We start from the raw sequence: 23,182 nt of genomic DNA, 5'->3' as shown, positions 1-23,182 counted from the left end.
TTTTTGCTTTCTGTCCAGGTATTGGGTTTGGACCACAAAATGCTGATCCACAGCTGAAACTAGCCCAACATTCAGGGCTGTTCCTACCCAGATTTTTTCTCAACCCATTAGGTTGCAAACTGTTCAGTTGCAGAAAATGCCATTATTTGTGTGTCTTTCTCAGAGAGCAGGAGACCTGGTTCCACTATTTGACCCATTTCTGTGGGTTTCTTTCAGACCTCTCAACATTTGTTTCTTGCTGGCTGAGTCTCCAGGAATGTAAGAAACAAAGACCGGCACGTTTTTTGCCTGCAGCGCTGAGCAGCACTGTGGCTTCTCTGGTTACCATATATCCCAACACGCAAATGCATGGTGCCAGCTCATGCAACGACATGCGCTATGCTACGGGCTGAATAAAAGTGTGACACAGGATTCAGCTGCATCACTTTCTTGCCTGCAGGTCTACACTTTTCCTCTCATTCTTCCTCAGTTTTGTGCATGTAGAGCTAAGGTTTGTGGGTCATGAGCTGAATGCAAAGGTCTGATTCACCCAGTTTAACTGAGGGACTTAAATTAGGAGCATATTTGCCCTAGGCTACCTTAATAGCCTGTTAAGAAAGAGAGACATTTTAGGGGGGGAAGTTAGGGGTGAGCTGAATAACACTCTGGAAAGATTTTCTTTTCTATTTCAAGAGGGAGCTAACAATGAATGCATTCCTGATTAAGGTACCTGGCCAGCTACCTGGAGTTAGGTGAGATGAAACCAGCCAGAGTACAAATGCTACAAGGCCAGCGCTAATCCCACACAGTCCAAGCAACAATTTTATTTTCCTTGCAGCCCCTCAGATCTGGCCTGTTTAACCTTTCTTCTGTCCTTCAGTTATCATATGACAATGGCACTGTGCTTACTAGCAATGTGTGGGCTCCTACCCCACAATAATTCATTCTTCTTTAATGGAGTTGTTGGCAGCAGCAAGCTACCTGGTATGTCCCAAGGTCCAAGCCTGCTCACAGGCTGGTGCCACAGACCAGAGAGGATGGAAGCAGAGGGATGGAGTAGCTTTGGGAGGCAGAAGAGCAGCAGGTAGAGGGGAGAGAAAATGAGGTGCTGAGCTGAGGAGGTGAAAGACAGGAAGATGAAGAGAGGAAGGTGAGGGGATGGTAGAAAGTCTTGGGTTAGGAAAATATGCATCTGGGCTTTTGGGAGGCATGCAGAACCCCTGAATCCTGGCAGGGGCCAGAGCTGTGTGAGGTCTGCCTCAGTGCAAACAGCTGCTCTGCACATCACCCTGTGCTTCAGCCCTTCCACCCTGTGCTTCAGCCCTTCCACCCTGTTACAGAATGGAGTCCAGCAGTAGCTCAAAAATGATCCATGAGATTCAGATCCTGATTTGGATTTGATCCTGCCACCCTCAAACACTGACTAACAAACTAGTTCAGAAGTACAGAAAAGGTGAAATATGAAGAAACTAAAAAGAAGGGAGAAACGCAAAGAAGTTGACTGAAGAGGAAAGGGGAATTATAGCTCATGTGCCCCGGATTCTGTAGGAATTTCTTTTTCCTCTATTGGTTAATTATTTCCAGATCATGTACCTAGCTGTCATTTTGTCAATGTTTAATAATTGTCCACTAGTCAATACTAGGTGCATCTCGCTAGCCTCCCACACTTTTGGGGTCAAAGAGAGCTTTCTCTAGCTCCTGTCAGCTTTATCAGGTGTTGCCCACATTTTTTTCTGGGAAAAGACTTCAATCTGGTGCAAAGGAAGTCCTGCAGTGGTTTGGGACTCTCTCTGTCCCACTGAAGCTTGTGTGCGTGAATAAGGGCAGTGGATCTGGTGCACTCCTTTTAACTGATAAGCCCACATTTGGGGCCATCTTTTATCTCATTAGAGACAGACAACGTCTTTTAGCATTTCAAATTTCAGTGTTTTCTAGAAGACATTTTGCTTCATCTGTAAAATGTCATGAAATTAATATCCTGGCTTTATGTGCCAGACTGGCTAATAGAAGCGGGAATGGGGTCTAGCAATAGTGTTTAGGTTTTTGTCCTGGAGGTTTCCTAGTTTGTTTCTGACCATCTATTTTTGTCTATGATTATTCCAATATTAACCTTTTTATGACCAGATTAATTTTATAAATATGCAACTAGAGGTGGGCCCAGTCCAGCCTGAAAATTTTTGTGTACGTTTTGTGTGTTTATCTTTGCCTCTGTGTGTGAGGCTCATTTCCAAGGAATCCAAGCCTGGATCCAAATCCAAAGTCCTCAGATGGTCCCTGTCACTGCAGAAGGCTAAACCAAAACAGCTGAACACAACTTTGAAGACATTTAGATTCTAAATCCTGGTCCAAATGACTTGAATTCCTTTCCTTCTCCCATCCCTTTAATCTAGATTAAAGATAAGATCTTGGGAGCACAGGAAAAAGAAAAGAGAATATCAACAGTTGATATTAATTGCCCTCTATCAATCCCTGAAGAGTTCTCAAAATATTTAGACAATCTGATGTGAGTAACAACATTCATAAACTAAATGTGAGAAAGAAAAAAAGCTGGTAATTACAGCAGAGTTTAAACATCGCATCTGATAAGTAACAAAGAGCTCTAAATATAACAGATAAAAAAGATAAAACAGAAAGCATAGTAAAGAAAAAAAATCAAAGCATTGTCCTCAATGCCATAGAGGTCACATGAATTAAATAACTCTAATGTCTTTCCAGAAAGAAAACATCATTAAAAGCCTGGAAGAACTGAGTTCTGAGTTAATTCTTCATCGACATTCAAAGCACTTCCCCCTCCCTTCCATCCCAGCATTTTTCCTAAGGCCTTTTGCTTGACCCATAAAAACCATGTAATTGTCGTAAACAAAAACTAAACTTCTGACCATTAATGGAAGATTAAAACTTTGTAAGAAGTAGCATGGAGTAATCAAGCCTTAAGCCAAGAGTACGTTCAAGGTCTGAAAGAGGCTCTATAAATATGAATAGATGGAATTTATTGATTTTATTACCATTATACACTGTGTTTGCTGGTCAGTTATATTTATTAAGTGTCAGTTACTAACAGATTTGTTTGATTTAAAGGTAGAATAATTGTTAATTCCTTATGGCAGTTCTGCAAAGTAGTAGAACCCAAATTTTTACCAAAAAGATCCCAGTCAGTGCAATTTGCAAAAGCTTGTGGTGGGTTAGCCTAACCCAACTTTTTGGAAAATAAAGTGTGTCATACATGATTCTTCTTACTGATCTTGAACAGACAGATGTCTTAAAACCACCTTTAGTCCCTCCATACAAGGCATTGAGGCAGGCAGTTTTTCAGCATCCTCTGCCCAGCACTCCCTTCTCCCTCCTGCTGAAACCTCCTCACCTTCTTCCTTATTGCTTTACATCTGCTGATCTTCTCTTTCGTCAGTCATTTCTAACAAAGTGAAGCAGTGAAGTTTAATATACTTCACTCTAGGGTAGCGAGTATATTTTTTCTGGTTTTGCTTGCATTTACTTATAAGAAGTTAAATTTCAATGCAGCCCTACAATATTTTCATTAAGATGAAACACTGGGGGCATTTCCATTGAGATGAAGAATATGTCACAATTTTAAGACTGTTTCTCATGTGGTTCTTCAGTGACATATATTTTTTTCCTGTTAAAAAAAAAAACAAACCCCACCACAAAGGGAACTGGCCTGGGGAAAATGCCACTATGATACTGTTAAGAAGTCTGACTTAAAGCCAAGCAGCATATGCAGAGCGAATGCTCAGTCCACCCATTGTGCTTACAGCCACAGGGGGCTGAGAATAAGACTCTATGAGATTTTAACAAAAGTGTGGTAAAAATATTCTGGTATAGCTGCCTCTGTTTCTGAAATCAGAAACCTTAGTTTCTAATTTAACTTATACTATGTTACTTTAACATATTGTTTTTTATTTCTGTGTTAGCACTGCATTATTATGCATTTAAAGAAGAGCTGTGAAGAGAGTGCAGCCTGCCCCTTAGCATACAGCAACATTAACAACTTTAACCTGGGTACCACTCTTACTCCAATGCAGATGATGAGCTGCTGATAAGGAGTCCACAGCTGCAGACGTTATGGCCATGGTACATTTACTAGCTAGTTTTTTCCCCAGAAAGCAGCCTATGAAGAGCTATTTCAGTCTAGTCTGATTTTGAGCAATTTTTGGACTGTTTCCAGTGGGACTAAGGAAGACCACTTTCAGGCATAGGCCAGAATTACGAAGGTGAAGAGAAGAATCACCTTTGTTCAGTTTTAACTCCCCTGTGGCCCAAACAGCGTGATTTACCAGAGAATCTGATCCATCTCTGACAGTTTTCCTTTCAGTTAAAATAAAGATAATAATTGAAGGCCACCTGATAGCTTGGAAGTGCGGAAGTGCAAAGCGAAGAGGGGACAGCATACCGTGCTGGCCGGTCTCCCATGAAACACACCCTTTAGGGGGCAGAGACCTGGTGTAATCACTGCCACCTCACATCATCGAGGTGGCCAAAGCAGAAGGTGGTTCCCAAAATTGCAAGCACAGCCCTGGTCTTTTCTGGTGCACTGCCTCTTACTTAGGGCTTGGAAGAAATCCGCTGTTCAGCCTCAAGGAAAGGAAAGTTTGTTAGCTAGAATATCAGCTACAACCTTCAAAACAACACTTGTTATTATATTGTCACAGAATGCCTGTAGATTTATGAGGCCTTGGGAATACAATAAATTAATCACAGTAGTACTTGTTTGTTTGTGTAAAGATTTGCAAAACAAGTAATAAAGTGTTGATGTGATATTTTTTTACTTGGAAATCTGTTAGATCTGGTTCTGGGTCTAGTTTCCTGCTGTAAAATGAGCTGTTCTGGAATACACCTAGGAAACCAGGAGTTGGTCGAATGTGATTAGGATTTCAGGAGTCACAGTCACAAGTCTTATCAAAAATCATTCAGATCCCAAGTTTGATCTTCCTTGTGTTGTTCTTTAGCTGCAACAGTCTTCCATAAATTTTACAAAAACTACATGATACAATTTATAGCATTACAAAGAACTATCTAGGGAAAAAAAGGATTATTAAAGGTAATAGGCATTGACTTTCCAGTAAAATAAATGAAAATAACAAATGGTTTTATTCTGTCTCTTAAAGTAGTGAATAATTGAATAGAAGCTTTCCGTTTAAGAAGACTCAGATGTTTCTTATTAGGACTGCTAAAAAGCTTAACAAACCGTTTCAGAATTTGCCAAATTACATCCATCTGCATAAACTAATAAAATATTAATGATCATTTCCAGTAGTTCTGAAGAGGTATTAATTCAAAAGTTGATATATTAAGCATTCTTCACAATCTAATTCAGTTCTTATCCTTCCTCTCACTGTACATTAGAAAACACAGTGTTTTACACCTAACGCACACTGAAATCACAGATGTCCCTACATGCTGTATCAATGCCAGCCTGAACTCCTGGGGACTTCCATGCTATCTGCATGCTACATTGCCTCTTGAAGGAGTCTGTTTTCTCAATTGATGACATTGCACAGCTTTTATTTTTGGCAAGGCTTTTTCAGTAGAGTGACATGATGTGAAATAGAATAACCTGATGAAATACAGTAAGTTAATAATAGTGTTGTACACAGAGCACCTTTCATCATGACAGATCCGAAAGAGTTTTACAGACTGTACATAGAAAAATCATTCTTCACCCACCACTGAAATGCAGTTACTGCTGGAGAAGAATAGGGTAACCATATCATGCCAGGAATAACAGCTTTTTTGGGTAAGGAAAGTTAAGAAAAATGTCTTCATATGAAACAATAATAGGAATATTTAGGGAGGCCGGATCTAATTACTAGCATTTGCATTTGGTCAACGTGTTTAAAGGATTTCTTGTAAATACATGAATCAGTAATAGAGATATGGGTATCCATAAATACTTCATTTGCCACAAGTTCTTATGACTTAATTTCACCTTTTCTCAGAAGCAGCACCTTAAGCAGCAGAAAATAAAGGAAAAAAAAATCTATTTAAGGATTGTTTCAAAATTTACTCAAAGGAGAAAATGCCATTTAATCACTAAAAGCTGTCTTCAAAATGCTCACATTTTCTCCCAAAGTACTGGAAAATTCTAACTCTTCCATCTGGTGTAATTCAAACAAAAAGGCATTTTGAGTATGTCCAGGTAGAATCCTGTCACATCAGAATCTGTGTCAGGGTGTCATTTAATGCAATACAATGCTGGCAGTGGCAAGACTGATGTTATATTTGCTCTCAATGGTTCATGATACATATGCATACGTTGGTACTGGGAATGTCAGACCCAATGGAACCGCGAGCTATAAGTATTTACAGTACAGATTTATCACTCTTGATTTCAAAAATACAATTAAGTTGCCATAAGTCATCCAAGCCATGGTAATTGACTGTGTATGTTCTCCCAGCCTTTACTAGTTGCAAAGTCATTGAAACAAACTTAAACTTTTTCCTTTCAAGATTAAGTCTGTTTGCTGTGGGCTAACAGTGCTCCCCGTCAGTGGGCTCATTTGATGTGCTGTACACTTTGCAGACTGATCATGTGCTCTTGCTGCAAAGAATTATTGAAAACTAAAAATGATCATATCAAGATATTTAGGGAGAGATAGAGGGATCATAGCATCCTCTGTTTATTGATACTTATTGCAGCATGTAAATGAGCATCAGTCATTTGTATGATATGGAGTAAATCTAGCCAGATGTGAGAGAGGAATGTATTCATTGCTTCTTGAAATATTGGAAAATTATTGTAAATTGAGTGGGAAGTGAGTAAGCATGTGATCAGTGCATTCATTACCTGAAGGGTCATAAATGAAGAGTAACAGTTAAATGGCAGTAGGTTAAGCTGGCAGTGAATTATCCATACAGTGTCATAGGGATTAGTCTCATTGCATGTCAATATTGATTCGATGGAAAAGGGTAGTAAAACTACAGTAATTAGTTTTGGAAAGTGAAGTAAACATGAAGGAGGCCAGGAGTAATAATAAAGTCCACACTGAGAGGTAAGGAATATGGGTTGGAAGTATTAAACTGTGATTCAGCCTGAAAAAATGCAACCTAATATAACTAGAGAATCTAGAATTTCTGGAAATTAGCAAAACTGAAAGGTAGTAACAATGGGCAGCAGTTTGGATATGTGTAATGTGATCTAGTGCCTAAATAAAAAGTATGTTTCAGGGCTAGACACTCATAGAAGAACAACAGAAGGCAGTAAGGGGCAGCAGGGGCTGAGTTACAAATCAAGTTGAAAAACTAAACCTATCTGGAGCTCTGACAGGAGAGTTGACTGTGCTGAGTAATAGCCATGTAGTGCTCTTAAGTTTGATATGATCTGAAAAGTGAAAAGCATCACTCCTGTGGATTTTTTGCGCACTGCTATAAGGAAATTCTCCCATCCCCTCCCTCCTTGAGGCCTCGCTTGAATTTCTATCTCACTGATATCTCGGAAGTTACCTTCACGTTATGATTGTAAACCTATTCCCCTTATCTCAGATTTCACTCTCCAGCTCCTTCCAGTCTTCCATGCTGGGAAAAGCCCTATAGACTGTAAAAAAGGAAATAAACCTTTTTCATAGAATTTTTGCCAACTCTACAGAATTCCCTAGCTTGAAAAAGCTCCCAGCAAAGGCAATACTGGGGGGGAAACATGCAGCAATTAAGGATTTAGTCTATGATCAGGAAGGCTTCGATTCATACCCTACTCAAGCCCGGATCACCTATTTGATCCCAGCGTTGTTCTGGCTCTCATTCCTCATCCTTAAGATGGATTTAATAGTCCCTCTCTACATCACAGAGGTCTTGTGAGAATAAATATGCTACAGATGGTAAAGTACTCAGACATTAGAGTCCTGAGGGCCAGAGGAAATCAAAAGTTATACCCATGTATCTGTCTTTGAAATCATTTGAAATTGAATGGACAAAGCTTTCAGAGAACATGCTAGAGACAATTGCCTAACTTACAGCACATATTTTATTCAATGAATTTTATTTCCATTATGCTTATGAATTGTCCATGAGTGGTTTAGGAACACAAGAATTCCCACCCCACCAGGAGGAGTGTTTAATAGAAGGCAGGCATTGTGGCACTGCAGCGGGGAGAGCAGCGCAGTGCACAGCCTCCCCCAGCACCAGCCTCCCAGCTCTCCCCTGCTTGCGCAAGACTGACTTCTGCAGTTAGTGGGTTTTGCACATATATGTTGTTCAGTTGATTGCATACAAAGATCAATCCCAAATGTCATTTCCTGGAATGTTTTCCCTTTTATTTATTTTTAGATGTCTCCAGGTATGCCCTGAGGCTTACTAGAGAGTTGAAGATCCCAATGGGAAGGACGGGATGTTTTTCTCAGAAGAGAAACCAAAATGAGCCCATTACCATCAAGCTGTTGCAAACATGGATGGAATTTTATGAATATGTGATCCCACAATGAGAAGCATCTCAGCGTCAGCCAGCCTACCTAATGCATTTTAGCAGTGATGCTCTGTGTGTGGTAGTGCTTTATCCGTATGTTAGCTAGTACATTTATTAACTTGACCTATATTCTGAGACTAGACAGGATCTGTGTTTGAGTGGGTTTGGGGCTTGGTGCAAATATTTACAAATATTTACAAACAGGGCCTTGCTTTCTACCAGTGAATACTATGTCTGCATTTCTAGTCTGGAGCTTCTTTTTTCAGTAATAGACTTCCTATATTTTCAACACTCTGGTTTGACCAAAAGGCATTTTTTTCTTGATTAAATCTGTTTTCTTTAAACCAGCTTTTCATCAGGAAAAGGCTCATTGACGCTCAAGATCACTTTCTTGTTACACAAAACTGCTAGTTGACCTTATCAACACGCTCATTGTTATGAACTAATTCTTACAAGCTTTGAGATCATTATCCTCTTACTGAGCCGCTAGGATGTGGAAGCAAAGGCAGACAGAATATGTGATACTCCTCCAGGCCACAAAGAAATCATTAGCAGAAGGCAGATTAAAATCCTGATTCCTTGTCCAGTATTTAGATGATGCCTTTTCCTTGCTAACTTATCCTGTTATTCAGTGTGCTAATGCAATACAGTGTTTCTTACAGCACTTGAGTTTTGGTACAGTGTTTTAGAGGAACATAACAACTACAATCATAGTGGCTGAACCCTCTTGGGTTTTGTGCACAGGCTAAGAGAAGAACTGAAAGAGAGATAAAGCACAGCCCTGAGAGTGGGGCATGGGTTTGATCCTCTGTAAGGTGAAGTTGCCCAAACAGATCACTAGGCAGTAGCTAACTAAGCTTTTCCAGCTTACTGGAAAAGAAACCATCACAGTTATTTCAGAACCACAGTAAATCTGCCTTGTTTTACAGAAATAATCCTAAATAGCCCCCCTCTAATTTGAATGCTGTTTTTTCTAGGAGAAATGGTGACTTCTTCTGCAGAGAGATATCTGCAAAACTCTACAATGTGGTATATAATCCTTTTTTTTCAGTCTTTATGGGGAAAAAAAAGAAAACTTTTAGGTCTTGGCTACTTTTTCCTATTAAATATGTCTTGGCACTTGCCTAGATTATGGAGTAATCGCTTGCACAACATCATCCTTTAAATAGGTCAGCCAAAACTCTATATCCAAATACACTCTAAGCATTGCTCAGATCTCACTTAGAGTTTTACAGTTGGGTTCTGTCTCTCTAATGGTCTGAATCAAAACTGTGGATACATCCAAATACCCTGAAGCAAGGGTATTGCAAATGCAGATCCAGTCTGTCTGGCACAAGTCTTTCATTTTCAACTAAGACTTCTTTTTTCTTCTCCTTTTTTCCCCCCTTCAATTAAAGTAAAAGCACATTGTTATTTCATGAAATCTAGAAAAGATTATTTTCCAGGATAGGTGATATTCGTATGTGAAAAATGATAAAGCCTTTAACTTGCAATGCATCTTGAGTGAAACCAACGGAGAAGAGTAAAAACATGGAAATTCAGCACATATGTTTTGTAAAGAAAACCTATTGTCCTCCCTGGGAGACTTTGTTTCCCCAGCTTTTTAGTCAATGCTTCTTTGGCCCATAAATCAATATGGAGGAGGTCCTGGTGCTCAAGCCTATGTTATTAGCTACAGTTGCAGAAGGGTTATATGTGTAGTAGGATGGGCACCAAAGGTCTGGAAGAGACCTCTCAGGACATTACAGTAGTTGTGACTGTTTGAGGTAATCACATTATATACAATGTTTATTGTTTTATTGTGACCGATATTTGGCTTTCTATCTTAAAAGCAGAGTCAGAACTCTAATTAATCCTGAACCATCACAGTGATAAATTTTCCAGAGTATATGCGAACTGAAACTAATTTTTCCATGGCTTTGTAAAGTCTCCCCTTTACTTGATTTCTTTTTTAACTCTGTGTTGTTGCCACAGACAAGTATAGGATAAGATCTCGGTATTTGTTATGTCTTGCCCTCCAGGATATAATTTTTCATAACTATCTTTAATTGAATGGAATTAACTTTCCTTTATAAATCTACAAAATATAAGGTGTGCTCAGATGCCTAAGTGCATGCATTAACATTTATGTTAACCCAGCTCTAGTTTTGTGACTGAGCCCTCTGGAACAGCATACCAGAGCTTGGTTTTGGCATACTAGAACCTGTCTTCTGGCCGCAGGTATTTATATTCCGGCATTTCCTTTCATAAAAAAATTAACTTCATATTTACAAATTATTCTGTGCATAATGACAGAAGGGATTTATAGATACTTTCTTCTTCTATTGTTGCCATTTTAATCATCTGTTGAGCACTTAAATTTGCTCTTTTTGCATTGCTTTCTACCTCTATCCTTCCTGCAGTGACAGCTTTGATGCCCCATTCATCTCACAAATACAGTTTTTCACGTTGCCTCCAATCTCAGCTGCACCTTTTTCTCCACTGCGCCTCAATACATCTTCACCATTGCATCCCCCAGGCAGACAAACATGGACTAGAGTGACAGCTTTCCTTCTGTGAAGAGCAGTGCCGGGAAATAAAACATATATTATCCCAAGCTGGTCACATGCCTTTTCTAACTACCAGCAATCTCAGTACTTTATCTTGAGCTTCATCTTCTCTTCATTCACCAATTCTGCTTTCCCTTTTTTTCTCATCCCATCCAAACTCAGAGAGTGAGGGGTTCATGCCAAAGGCAGCTTTCTCCCTCTGCTCTAGCTCTAGCGCACCTGTGGGTGTTGATAAATAAATCCTGTTCAGGCAGATAGGAAGGCACGGTGCTGCCCAGAGTACTGCACAGGCTGAAGGTTTTAACTGTTTTGCTGTCTGTGGCATGCTGGCAGAGTGCTGTTCTTCCCCACGGCTCAGCACCCAGTTCCATGTCTGGTGCAGAAGAGTGTCTCGAGCAAGGCTTGACCTTTCCATCTCATTGCATGGGTGTCAGAGCCAGTGGTAGCACTTTTGTACTGGGGCAATGCCTGCAAGTCCCTCTGAGGTCCTGTGCACTAGGTACTGTACATAAATACTGTGCAAGAGTAGCCCTCACCCCGAATAAGTCAGTCTTTGTTACCATGTGTTTTTTAATTTAGCCCAAGTACCAAAATTAGGACAGTCAGTGCATGAGACTATGAGAAAGAAGATGCACTTCTTACATTCCCATGCTGCAAACGCCAAAATCTGACCATAAGTTTTGCTGGGTTTTTTTAAGTCCTAGTTATTATTGGCATGATTCATTTTTTGTTTTGTAATAGTACCCAGATGTCCCAACCAGGGTCCTGCTGTGCTTAACACCATACAAGCATGTAAGAAGAAACAGGCTTTGCTCTGCAGAACTTAAAATTTAATTTAGGAAGCAAATGTAGGATGATAAACAAGGTGAGATGGGCATCAGGGTGACTGATTGCTGTAGGCTGGCACTGCTCACCGAAGAACAGCGCTAAATCATGCACCAGGACTTCTATGATATAGGAGAGCATCGGTCAGCGGCCCACTGTGGCTCTGTCGTCAGTCATTAGCTGGCATCAGTCTTGCAGGCTTTGCACCAGGAGCGAGTCGTGAATCAGAACTTGAAGTTGATAAGATATTAATTTAGTAGACAAAGCCATGCAGACTGAGGGGGAGGCTTATAGCTTGGTTAGGTTTTTTTCTTTATTGTCATAATGAAGGGACAGGAAATCCCTGGCAGGTAATGTTGATAGGCTTGGGGAACAGAAGCTGTAGAAAAGTATTAAAAGGGAAAAAAAGGCTCCCTGGTGCAGCAATGAAGGGGGAAATCCCAGTTCAGAGAGGAAATGTTCAGCTCCCGGTGAGGGCACAGTGTATTAAAGACTAGAACTGAAAGAATGAAGGAGAGGGAAAGGGTTTCAAAAGGTTAGGCATTTTTATTTAATCCAATGATAATTCCCCTTTGGATCTGAAACACCTAATTTCCTGTTTTCTATTCATGAAATACTAATTACTGTATCAAATTTATTATTTTATGAAGAAAAACATGTTTTTCTAACAGGCCACTAAGTAATTTCTGGGAATACTGGTCATTTTGCCTAGTGTATAGGAGAAACGGGTGCTTTTCATTTAATCGACCATTTGGTGGCAGTACACGTTAGCAGCAATCCCTCACTGTTGGGATATCATGTTATTCATTACAGTTGTACCTCAACTTTGTTCCTCTCAAATGTATCAAACCAGGAGCCAAACTTGATACAAGTCTTCAGTCCTAAGGGATGAATGCCTACTCTTAAAGCCCACTAAGAGAAACAGGTAAATGGGACATTCATATGAAGAAAACACATGATGAGCTGTTCATTAACATTTCATAGTATGTCTTACAACTACAATGAAAACAGTTCATTTTGCTTCCTACCATTGTTCCTTCTAAGGGACTGTGACATATTTTCATAGGAATTATGCTTATCATGAAGTATCAACGGTATGCCTGCATTGCTTTTTTCTTTAAATGCAAAAATAAAATGAAGGAAATTAAATAAAATTAACAGCATGCACGCAAAGAAAAAATTCCACCTATATGGAAAAAGTCATGGCCAGGATTTCTCCAGGGACTCTCGGCTGTCCTTGGTAAGAGGCGTGTGTTACCACACTCCTGCAATGCAAAGTACAGTACACCCTGAGTGAACAGTTTTATCTGGTACAGTTTAGAGAGACGCACAATATCCTGTTTTTAATGCAGCACAGGTGTTGGCAGATCGAGTTACCAAGTCTCATTAAATCATATATATATAGTCATGAAATCAATTTTCTATTTCTTATACTTGTGTCCTAGACCAAATTGTTAAAACTAAGAGAAGCGAGGTGAAAAGGGGCCAGTTATGGTGCTTGTAGGGCTTGATACTTGCTAATCTCTGTTTTGATCCAAGCAATATTTCATTCGACTGTTTATTTTCACTAAGATGCTTTTTGAACTTATTTATTGAGCTATGGTACTTCTTGGGAAGTGTTTCTGGCTGTGGACAAATACCATCTGCACTAAAGTAAACTTGTGTATAAAAAAGCTCATTAGTACAAACTGAAACCAGGAAAGGATCCTAGAAAGGGCCTGAGGAGGGAACCTGTAAGAGTAATGGCAGGATGGAAGGGCAGAAGGACACTGAGCTTCAGGACTTTTACAACAGTCCAGCTTCAAACTAAACAACATGTAGTCAGCTTGTATTAATCTTACTGTGTGCTCTGAAGCAGGCTGCAGCCACCTGCAAATTGTTTCTGGAAGCAAAAGAATTTCTGAAATACAGACATGGAGGAGCAGAATGCACAAATTATGTATCACATATATATCTAAATATATATGCACGGTAATACATATCTATATAAAAAGGAGAATATAAGCTCTGCATTTTCAAGTCTCTATGAATTTTAAAAATGTAATTTGATATATGAGCACCCAAGTTAACAGTCTCAGGTTTTCAAGTCCCTCACTTTTCACCAGGAGCTACAGGTGCACACTAGTTTCCAGTAGCTGTTGGCGTAGCTAAATGCTTGAATAGAGAAGTGGTTGTTTAATTTGATCTTCTCTGGTTTGACAGTCTGGCTTCCTATATTTTATAGTGTTTACATTTTCTCAGTACAGAACATTTATAAAACCTCACAACACCTCTCTGCAGTAGACAAGTGTTACTACTCCTGGGTTTTGGGTTCTGGAAGTGAAAGAACGAAACCATTAAAAATATTGCAATGCCATACAATGGTCAGAAATACAGAAACAGCCACAGTCTGGGGGTGGGACTCTACAGTAGTATCTGAGTCACATCACCAATATTCTTCTTGCTTTTGCATCCAATTAATATATTATACTGAGAACACCATCTGATTCAGTTCAGAATTTAGACATTAATTTAAAGCATAGCTTTTTCCAGTAACAACCCAATTCGAACTAAAAGGTACTGGGTATTCTTGAGAGTTGATCAGTATTTTCTGAAGAGGTTTGGACATAATTAACTTTATTAGCAGTAGTTGCAGTGTTTGAGTACTACCTCCAAATACTTACTCCTACCATTGGGAATACCCAAATTACTGTAAGTCAGAGAGGGCTTAGGAGTTTTCACTGAAGACCTCAACAACAGAAGAGGTGGAGCTGCCACCTTCTCCTCACCCTCACCAGCTGTGAAGGAGCTCTCCTTTATCTCCTAAAATAAGAGGATTTCACTGGCTAGGAAAGTTTCTTAAAGATTATGGTTTCAACAGTTAAAAGGAGGATAAGCGATATAGCAGGCACTGATTTAATGAGCTATTGCTTGTAATAGATAGTGTCTGATTTCTTAATGAGCATGTACTTCAGTCCAAAGAGTGATTTGTGGTGTAAACAGGGAGATCACCCTGGAAGATGGATAGACCCATTGCACATTTACGCAGTTGTTTTGTCTTCATTAGGAAGGAGGTGAGTTCCCTGAGCTCGCCTATGCCGGGACTTTGTCACATGAACTTGTTACCACAGAGCCATGCATTAGCTTGGCCACTCTGTACTTGTTCCTCGCACACCGTACTCTCTGGTAAGTACAAACTAACTTACTCCTGCTGCCATTAAGGGGTGAATTTCCTGAAGAGCAGGCACCACGACAGTTATCACGAGCAGCCCTGTACCCACACAGTGCTTGCAGTGACTTGTTCCTGTGCCAAGAAGCAGAATAAACATAGGGTAAAATCCTGCTGAAGACAACTGAGCTTCTGTTTCTAGCATGAGGTGGCTTACCTATAGCCTTAGATTTTCCTGCTGTCTGCACAACCTACCCACAAGTGTGAAAACTATAAGCTGCCTTGTCTTCGCTAAGATTTTTTATTGCGGTAGTCATAATGTTTTGGTTAAGAACAAATCAATTTTCCTAATAAAGAAGCACCGTATATCTGTTTTCCACCTTTGCAGTGGTATAAACCAAAGACTTTTCATACAGATTTTTGTCCTTTTCATACTGCTGAAATAATGTAAATGATCATAGGGGTTTTTTTAAAACCCTAACCCCCCAATTTTTCAAATTAGTGAGTCTATCAATGAGAATAGTAATTCCAGCATGTATCTACTATTTACTGAGCTGGGGCACAAGTATCTTTAAGTAACATAATTCTTGGTCAAGGGACAGAGAAACACAAACTTTTACCTTGGAGGAATCCTGGTGAGCAAAAATATTTATGTTTTCAGGAAATCCATGCCTTCTTACCTGCAGTGGAGCCATCTGGGCTCACATTGCTTGTGCTTTGCTCTTGCTAGTGGTTATAAGATTATTTGGGATCAACACTGTAAAGATCAATTCCTACCACTGTCCCAGCAGTGAAACCATGCAGTGGCTACTGCTATTTCTGCTTTGAACCATCCACATCACATTGCTTTGATACGTGTCGATGTTGCTGTGATGAAAGACATGTTCTGATCAAATATTTGTGGGTTTCACCCCTACTCAACAGCTATTGCTTCCTGGCAGTATGGTGTCAGCAGCATCTTTAATGAGTGTAGTGTATTCCACATGGCTACAAGGAATGGGCCATATAAAAGAGTATCTTCTGATTCAGTACGAAATGACCTGCCTGCATGTAATTTTAGACAGCATTCAAAGAGATCCAAATGCAAAATCCATCACTCTGGGACACTGCATGGTTTTGTGACTCCAATGCCCTTCGTGTCCAAAAATCAACAAATTAATTATAGTCATCCCTCTGCATTATTTTCAACCATGAAGGATACAGCATGGCTTGTATTGTGTTATGGTAAGGTGATAAGTAAGAACAATTTGACTCCAAACCCATCTTTGAAAATGACAGGTTCAGCTATGTAAAACTTCACCCACAGCCACCACCCTGAGCTTTGTCCTGTGCAGGATTTGGCCAGTCAGAGACAGGGTGAGAAACTGTCATGCCAGGGTGCAGGTCGCTTAGCTGCTATATTTTTCCTCTGAGTACGCAGTGGGATGCATCTCCTTTTTGGTACCACAGGAGGTGTGCTGTAGGTAGGAACACCAAATCAGAGAGAAACTCGAGTGCTGTGATGATGGGCAGCCTCTATGTGCGTAAGATCATTCTATGTGGAAAAAAAATGAACCTTTTGGATCTGATACTGTACTCCTTTTGACTATGGAGCTCTCTGTCTCAGTTCTGAAAGGCAGCATCAAGGACTGCAATTAATGATCAATGACAGAATCAAGGCAGATCAGACATCCACAGACAGTGGCACGGTCCCATGAGCTGTCCATAACGGTACCTGTCAAAACTGGTGTAAAAGCCAGTAACTCCAGTCACAGTATTGCATTTGGGGTTTTTATTTCAGGAAAACCAAAACTGTGAAGAAAACTTACTCTAAGTATTGAAGACCTGGTTACATCTTGCTGAATCAGAAAAGAGCCTGAAGTAATGACTCCATTGGACAAGAATAGCATGCGTGCAAAGGCATGGGGTTAAGCTCCAGTATTCTCTCCTTGGAGAGGGACTCACTGTCATTGCATACAGCAGGGAAGATGACCACTGTGTGCCCCATTTTCAACCTGAGAAAGCAGTTATGGCCAGTCACCAGTGGGAGTATTGTAATGCCACCCCCTTTATGTCTACATGGGAAAAGAAACCGAGGCACTAGGGTCTTTGCTTCTGCTACTGGTTTGTTTTTCTGTAAAGTAGGATGTTGGGCCTCACTTCAGGGATGATACCAATGAGTAGAGCCAGAAAGTGCTCTGAATGACCCCATTTTTTAATCAGTAATTAGATAGTTATGGCACTCGTGCTGGACCTCTGCTTGGCTAATACTGGCCAACGAGGAGAGGAGAAAGGGGATTGCCTCTAATGAAGTGATTTCAGCTGCCCTACCTGGGAGGAAGGGAGGAGAGAGAAGAATATGAAAATGAAGGAAAAAATAATGGGGCAGAGACCAAGGGACTTGTCCTGGAGCCACAGTCTTGCCTACGTTCTCCCTTTCACTGGCCCATGGCAGGACAGAGGCAGGAAAGGCTGGAGAGACGGAGAAAGGAGAGAAATTTTAGTACTCCCGTACTGTAGGCTTGATCCATTTTAAATACTCAGCCTGGGTTTTCAAAACCTTTCAGGCATCTGGTACCTCAGCATGAAAACCAGAACCCCAAATTAGTTGTCTATAAATTGTCCATGCAAATTTCGGCATCTTAGAATGACAGCAAAAACCTAACAGCAAGCTAAGCCAGGAGCTACCTTATGTCAGTCAGCATACAGCTGCCAGGAGCCAGCCAAAAAAGAAACCCCAAGGATATCGTGTGTCTTAGATCTGGCTCTGTACTCAGGGCTGCAAGAAATTGCTTTTATACCCTTGATATGTACAGCCAGGACCCTCTCTGGAAGGTACATCTCTCTAAAAGAACAACGCAAGGCTCATTTGTTTCTTTTAAAATATAGCCAGAACTTGTGCTGTGCCCTTCAAAAGTAGTGAGAGCGCTCAGGGGAAACAGACTCAATTCTTATCTCAAAATACTTTAATCCCTCTTTTCCCGCTTTCCAGAAGATGGAGATCACCAGGAGGTTACCTAATCCTGACAGGCTGATGCAGGAGGTAGAAGAGGACTCTTCTCACCCCCTTGGGAAAATGGGGCTGCTGTGCAGAAAGAACGAAAGATTGACTTGAGAGGCAGAGCATGACTGTATAGTCTAGCGATTAGGCTTACAGCTAGGGAGCACAGTTCTGGTGCCTGTTTCCATGATCATTCCTGTATTTTATCTCTTTCATCTAAAATGCAGACACTGTCTTGGGAGCAAAAACCAGAACTCAGAACTTTTCCTACTGAGCTGAGCCACTTAACCACTAAACTACTGAATCGTGTTTGGCCCCATAAACCTTGAAGTCTTGTCACTGCAGTGGCATAGTGGTGGACCGTACATCTGCCCAGACTGGTTTATAGTCTGGTGTCAGGACATTTCTGTCTAAGGGATGAGGTATAACTCTGAATCGTCTCATAAAGCAGAGGGAACTAAACTTGATTGTCCATGTCAAGATGGGTCAATGTAGAAACACAAACTGAGCAACTTTGGAGGAAAATTTAAATTGAAAAAAGTCAACTGCCTATTAAACCCAGGTGTCTCCAGGGGTAGGCAAATATTTCAGTGTCATGTTTTGGACTTAAGCTCCTAGATCCCAAATAAATTGCTTAAGTCCTCTTTTGGAGCTGGCCCAAAGTCATGGTTAGATCTGAACATAGCATTTATATTGAAAGTCACCGCTTTCTCACCTTAGTTCTGGGTGCAAAGTTCACTGAGTTCATGAACATAAGCCAATGATCTTGTAAGTTTGGCAAACACAACCTAACGTGGTTCAGAGAGCTGGGAATCTCGCAGACCTGCAACACTCGGTTTCTACAGTTCATACATCCTCAAAGCAAGAGAGATTATATTTACCCCCCCAAGCACCAGCCTGAGCAAAGGTCCGTGCAGAGGGCTGGGAGGAAAGCGAAGGAGGAAGCAGAGCGTCTGACCTGGTAACAGTGTGCCCTAAATGCTGTGACATTGAAGATCCTACTGCTAGCACTGCCTAAACTGATGTGTGTGCACAGGGAGCTGCACTTCAACAAACATGCGAGATGTTTGTGAGCACAGCGTGTAATATCCTGGCACTGCAGCTGATTGCTTACAGGCGGTAAAGGAGACCCTAACATCCACGTCGAAAGCACCTTTGCACAATATTAGCCACTGCGGCACACAGTGCAGACAGGTGACAAAAATGCACCTGCAGTTGTTACTAACGTGTCTCTGTGCATTTACGAGGAAGCTGCGAGGGAGAATGACAGAAACAGCAGTTGGAAGGGGTCTCTAGAGATCATCCAGTCGCACCTCCTGCCTGAAGCTTGAAACTGGGGGGTTCTTTCCAGTGCCTCACTCTTACTATCTTCTCAGGCCCCTTGCATGCTGACAGACTCAAAGATGTGGAGTACCATTTGAGCTCTATGGTGCAAAAGCCAAATAAATGCCTAAATGAAAAAATAGAGAGCGGAAGAGGGAAGTCAGGAAAGAGCCTCTAGTTTTAAAACTCATGTTGAAGTTCTCAGGTAGTCTTGTTGTGACCGTAGTATGTGGACCTTTTTTGCTATTAAGCTAAAGATGGATGGCTTGTTTTAAAGACAGTAAAAATGCCGTGTTGTGCAGGTGCCTGTATGTGTGGGTAGATTTCCTAGGAGGACATCGGGGACTGAAGCCACAGTGTTGGTGCTCCCCACTGCTCTGCGCTGTCTGCGGCATGCGACGGGAAAGCAGCTGCTGTCCTGCACAGCCCTTTCCCGGGGTCCTCCTCCCCATCACCACCCTGATCCCCTCCAGACCTGTGTACCTGAAATTGCAGACTGGAGGTTGTTAAACAAAATGCCAACTGAATAGAGCAGAAACTAGTAAATGAGGAATTTGAACACCAGAGGGCAATTAGAAAAGGAGCTGAAATGGGAATAATTAGATAATTCTAAATGAACAGTGAATCTTAGTTAATCCTATTGACTGTTTATGATAAATAGAACAAATGGCTTGTCAAAGTACTGCTAGTTTTTCTATGGCTTGATAGATCAAGGTTAGTTACTGTTAGAACCACAACATTATGCTTTGTTTCCAACTGATGAAGGAATAAGATTGATTTGAAACATATGGTGAAAAATACTGCAGCTCTTTGTTTGCATCTGTTATACTTTTACTTGTTAGTAATTGGTTCACAAGTTGCTTTTCTATTTTTTGCTGTATTTTTTTAATATATTAACTGAAAACAGACACTTTTTAGCAGATGCACAAATGAGAGGATAAACATCTCAGAAAGCTTTGAAGCTGTGTTATGTTTTTTCTCCAGTTTGTTTTGTATCTCTTGGACTGCACACAGGATTTTCTGCTGGTGAACATGAGTGTAAAGCCTTTTTATTGGGTCACCTGGACCTGGTGAGAAAAGGACCCATATCTGACATCCTGTGATAGCATTTTTCAGAGAAATAAGATTATCAGAGAACCCAAAGTAGTAGCAACTTTTTCTGTGGTATGTCTGTATTTTTAAAAGGGTTGACTCGTGTTGTATCATCAGAAAGGTTTTGAAGGAGGTCCCAGAGTGTTTATGTACCTAAAGCCAGGGCACTGTCACGTGATCAGTCCTTTTAAAATGCCTTCAAACTGTTAGCAGCCCAATACTTGAAGTTAATTCTTAAGGATGCAATGCAGTGTATTCACAACATTTTCACATCTTTATTCTCTTGTTAACCATGAAGAACAGCTAATCATAACCCCATGATCTGTGAGTGTATACCACAGCAAGCCTAAAAGCCAGTGGAAATTACAATGTGTGTGCTTCAGTACAATCAATTTTGTTTGTTATTTTAGTGGCATGATTCCTGTTTACAGCAATCAAGCCATCATGTTACACAGAGTAAATCAATAGGGTGATAATGTAGCTGTTTACTGTACTTACAGACTGGCCTGTGACCATGTCTAGGACATACCATATCCTACAATGCAATGCTCTTCATTTTTATTTCCCTTTGGATCAAGGTTGACATAACTCACAGGTACTAGCAAATCCCACCACACTACAAAATGTAACATTTATAAGAGATACATCTGGTACATATTTATAGTGAGCAGAATAAGGACTTGTTTCAATTATGCATGTGGATTAGCTCTTTGAAGAAAAAAAAAAGTAGGTGTTACCTCATGCCCATATAAATCCAGTGGTAAAATGTGCCTAAACCAAAACCCCCTTTGCGTGCTGTTACTTGTACATGCACATTAACATGTTTCAGGCACAGCGCTGAACAAGATACACAGACATATGTTGCTATGAATCTTGGAGAACGCATTGTGCTTACATTTTTCAAGCTATGCAACAATTCCTGCAATAGATTTATGTTGTGCCAGAAAGGGACAATACATGGATATCCTGTGGGCATAGAACAACATATTTTCAATATACATCAAACACATATAGGTAGATGAGCAAGTTACTATTGGGTAAATTAGGAAGTAAACTTGCAGCATTTCAGCTGTTTGCGGCAGCATCCCATGCACGCACTATTATCTACTGTATCTCGCAGTCTACCCAGGGAATCCTGTCAATCTTTCATTGAGATGTAAACAATGTCATCTCTGGTAGAGGACACTGCAGAATCATGGTCCACTGTAACAGAGTAAATGCTTTGCCACAAATTTACTGTGCAGCAGCTAGCTCACTAGAGAAAAATTAACAACAGTAAAATTTGGTCAGCTAATGGATATTAAGAGTTTGAGCATGTCCATTCCATAGGACGGAAATTGCAGACTGGGGACCCACATCCCTTTTCTGGGAGATGTGGAAGGATCAGGGAGAAGCAGGAGCAGGAGGGCATGCTGCAGAACCTCCATGCAGAATATCGCTTCCTGATTCAGCATGTAATCTAGCAGATAATGGCATTGCTACAGACTCAGATTTTCATGATTTTGGGGAGGGTTATGTGCAGCCACTTTCTAAACCATGTTGTGTCTGAAAGGAAAAAAAAAAAAGCGGAATTAAAAACAGCATTGCTTTCCAGCAACGTGGGGGCAAAATGGCGATTAATGATGACAAACTTTGTGCTTCCCTTGTCTGTAACTAAGTTACATTTGCTTTGTATAGTCTCTTGAAGCGAATTCATAAGGGTGAGATCTTGAAGACTCCTCTGTGTTATTTGCAGTGTGAGCTTTTTTGGAAATCAGCGACACTGATTCTCTCTTCCTGAATCTCTCCTATTTCAATTATTTCTAGAGCGCAGAACTGCTGCCTCCACAGTGTGCCCATGGAAAGAAACTGCAGCATGTCATGGTCGGAAAACTTTACATTCCCCAGAGCATACTAGGTTCGGCCCTTCTCCCTCTGTCTTCCACAGACTTCCAAATCTTCCCTTGAGGGGAGCATTCTTTAGCAATTCCCTAAGTAAACCTTGCTTTGTTTCCTGGGGTTTCTGCGTCCCTTAGGTTTTGCTCTATGATGTGAATAAATTATAGTCCTGAGACTCTTGGCAGATAATGGCCCATTCCTACAGATTCCTGTAGGATCTCTTTCAGGGTCTAGATCATACCAGGTAGCAACATTTATTTTGGTTTTGTGATAGCTTTTCCATAATAACTTTGCATAATAAGTATTTGTAAAATCAGATTTATGTGTTTAATAAAATGAATACAATTTTTTTTCAGAAGATTTGACATTTTATGGAATTCCATTTATTTGTGTTTCAATTAGCTTTGTTAACAATGGCGAAGTTAGTAATGATGTTTGGCAATCAAAACACGTTATGAAGTATTTGAACAATACAAGGTTAGTTAAGTTAAAGGAGATGTTATGCAGAGCATTTCAAATTGAATTTGGATAGTGGCAAGCATCTGTGTGTTTGGAAATCTCTAAGTTTCTGCCTGAAGGGTAAATTGAAGCTTATATAAACAAGAACTTGTGATCTAATGTTTGGGCTTTTACTGACACAGACACAAAGACACACACAGATGCACACACATAAACCTCTATGGGAGGTTACAAAAGACAGGAAAAAAAAGAGAGAAGAGGTAGAGGAAGAGACGAGACATGTTAGCTGTCTATTTAATGTTTTTCACTCATGTAATACAGTCTGGCAAGACTTTTTCCACAGTTCCACCAAGCCAGACCTGTAAAAGCAATTATCTGTCATCATAACGTGAATCAAGCTTGCAACTGCTGTGGTTCTGAAAAGCATGACAAAGTTAATTGAAATTTAGGCAGTGAATAGTTTTCACTTCCTGAGATAAGGTGTGTTTTCAGGGGAAGTTTGTTGCTATGTTGGCTTTAGTTAACTATTCTTAAGT

The sequence above is a fragment of the Gymnogyps californianus genome, chromosome Z (assembly GCF_018139145.2).
Source record: "Gymnogyps californianus isolate 813 chromosome Z, ASM1813914v2, whole genome shotgun sequence".
In the NCBI taxonomy this organism is placed as follows: Eukaryota; Metazoa; Chordata; class Aves; order Accipitriformes; family Cathartidae; genus Gymnogyps; species Gymnogyps californianus.
The sequence above is the reverse complement of the archived record's forward strand: the minus strand, read 5'-3'. Positions refer to the sequence as shown.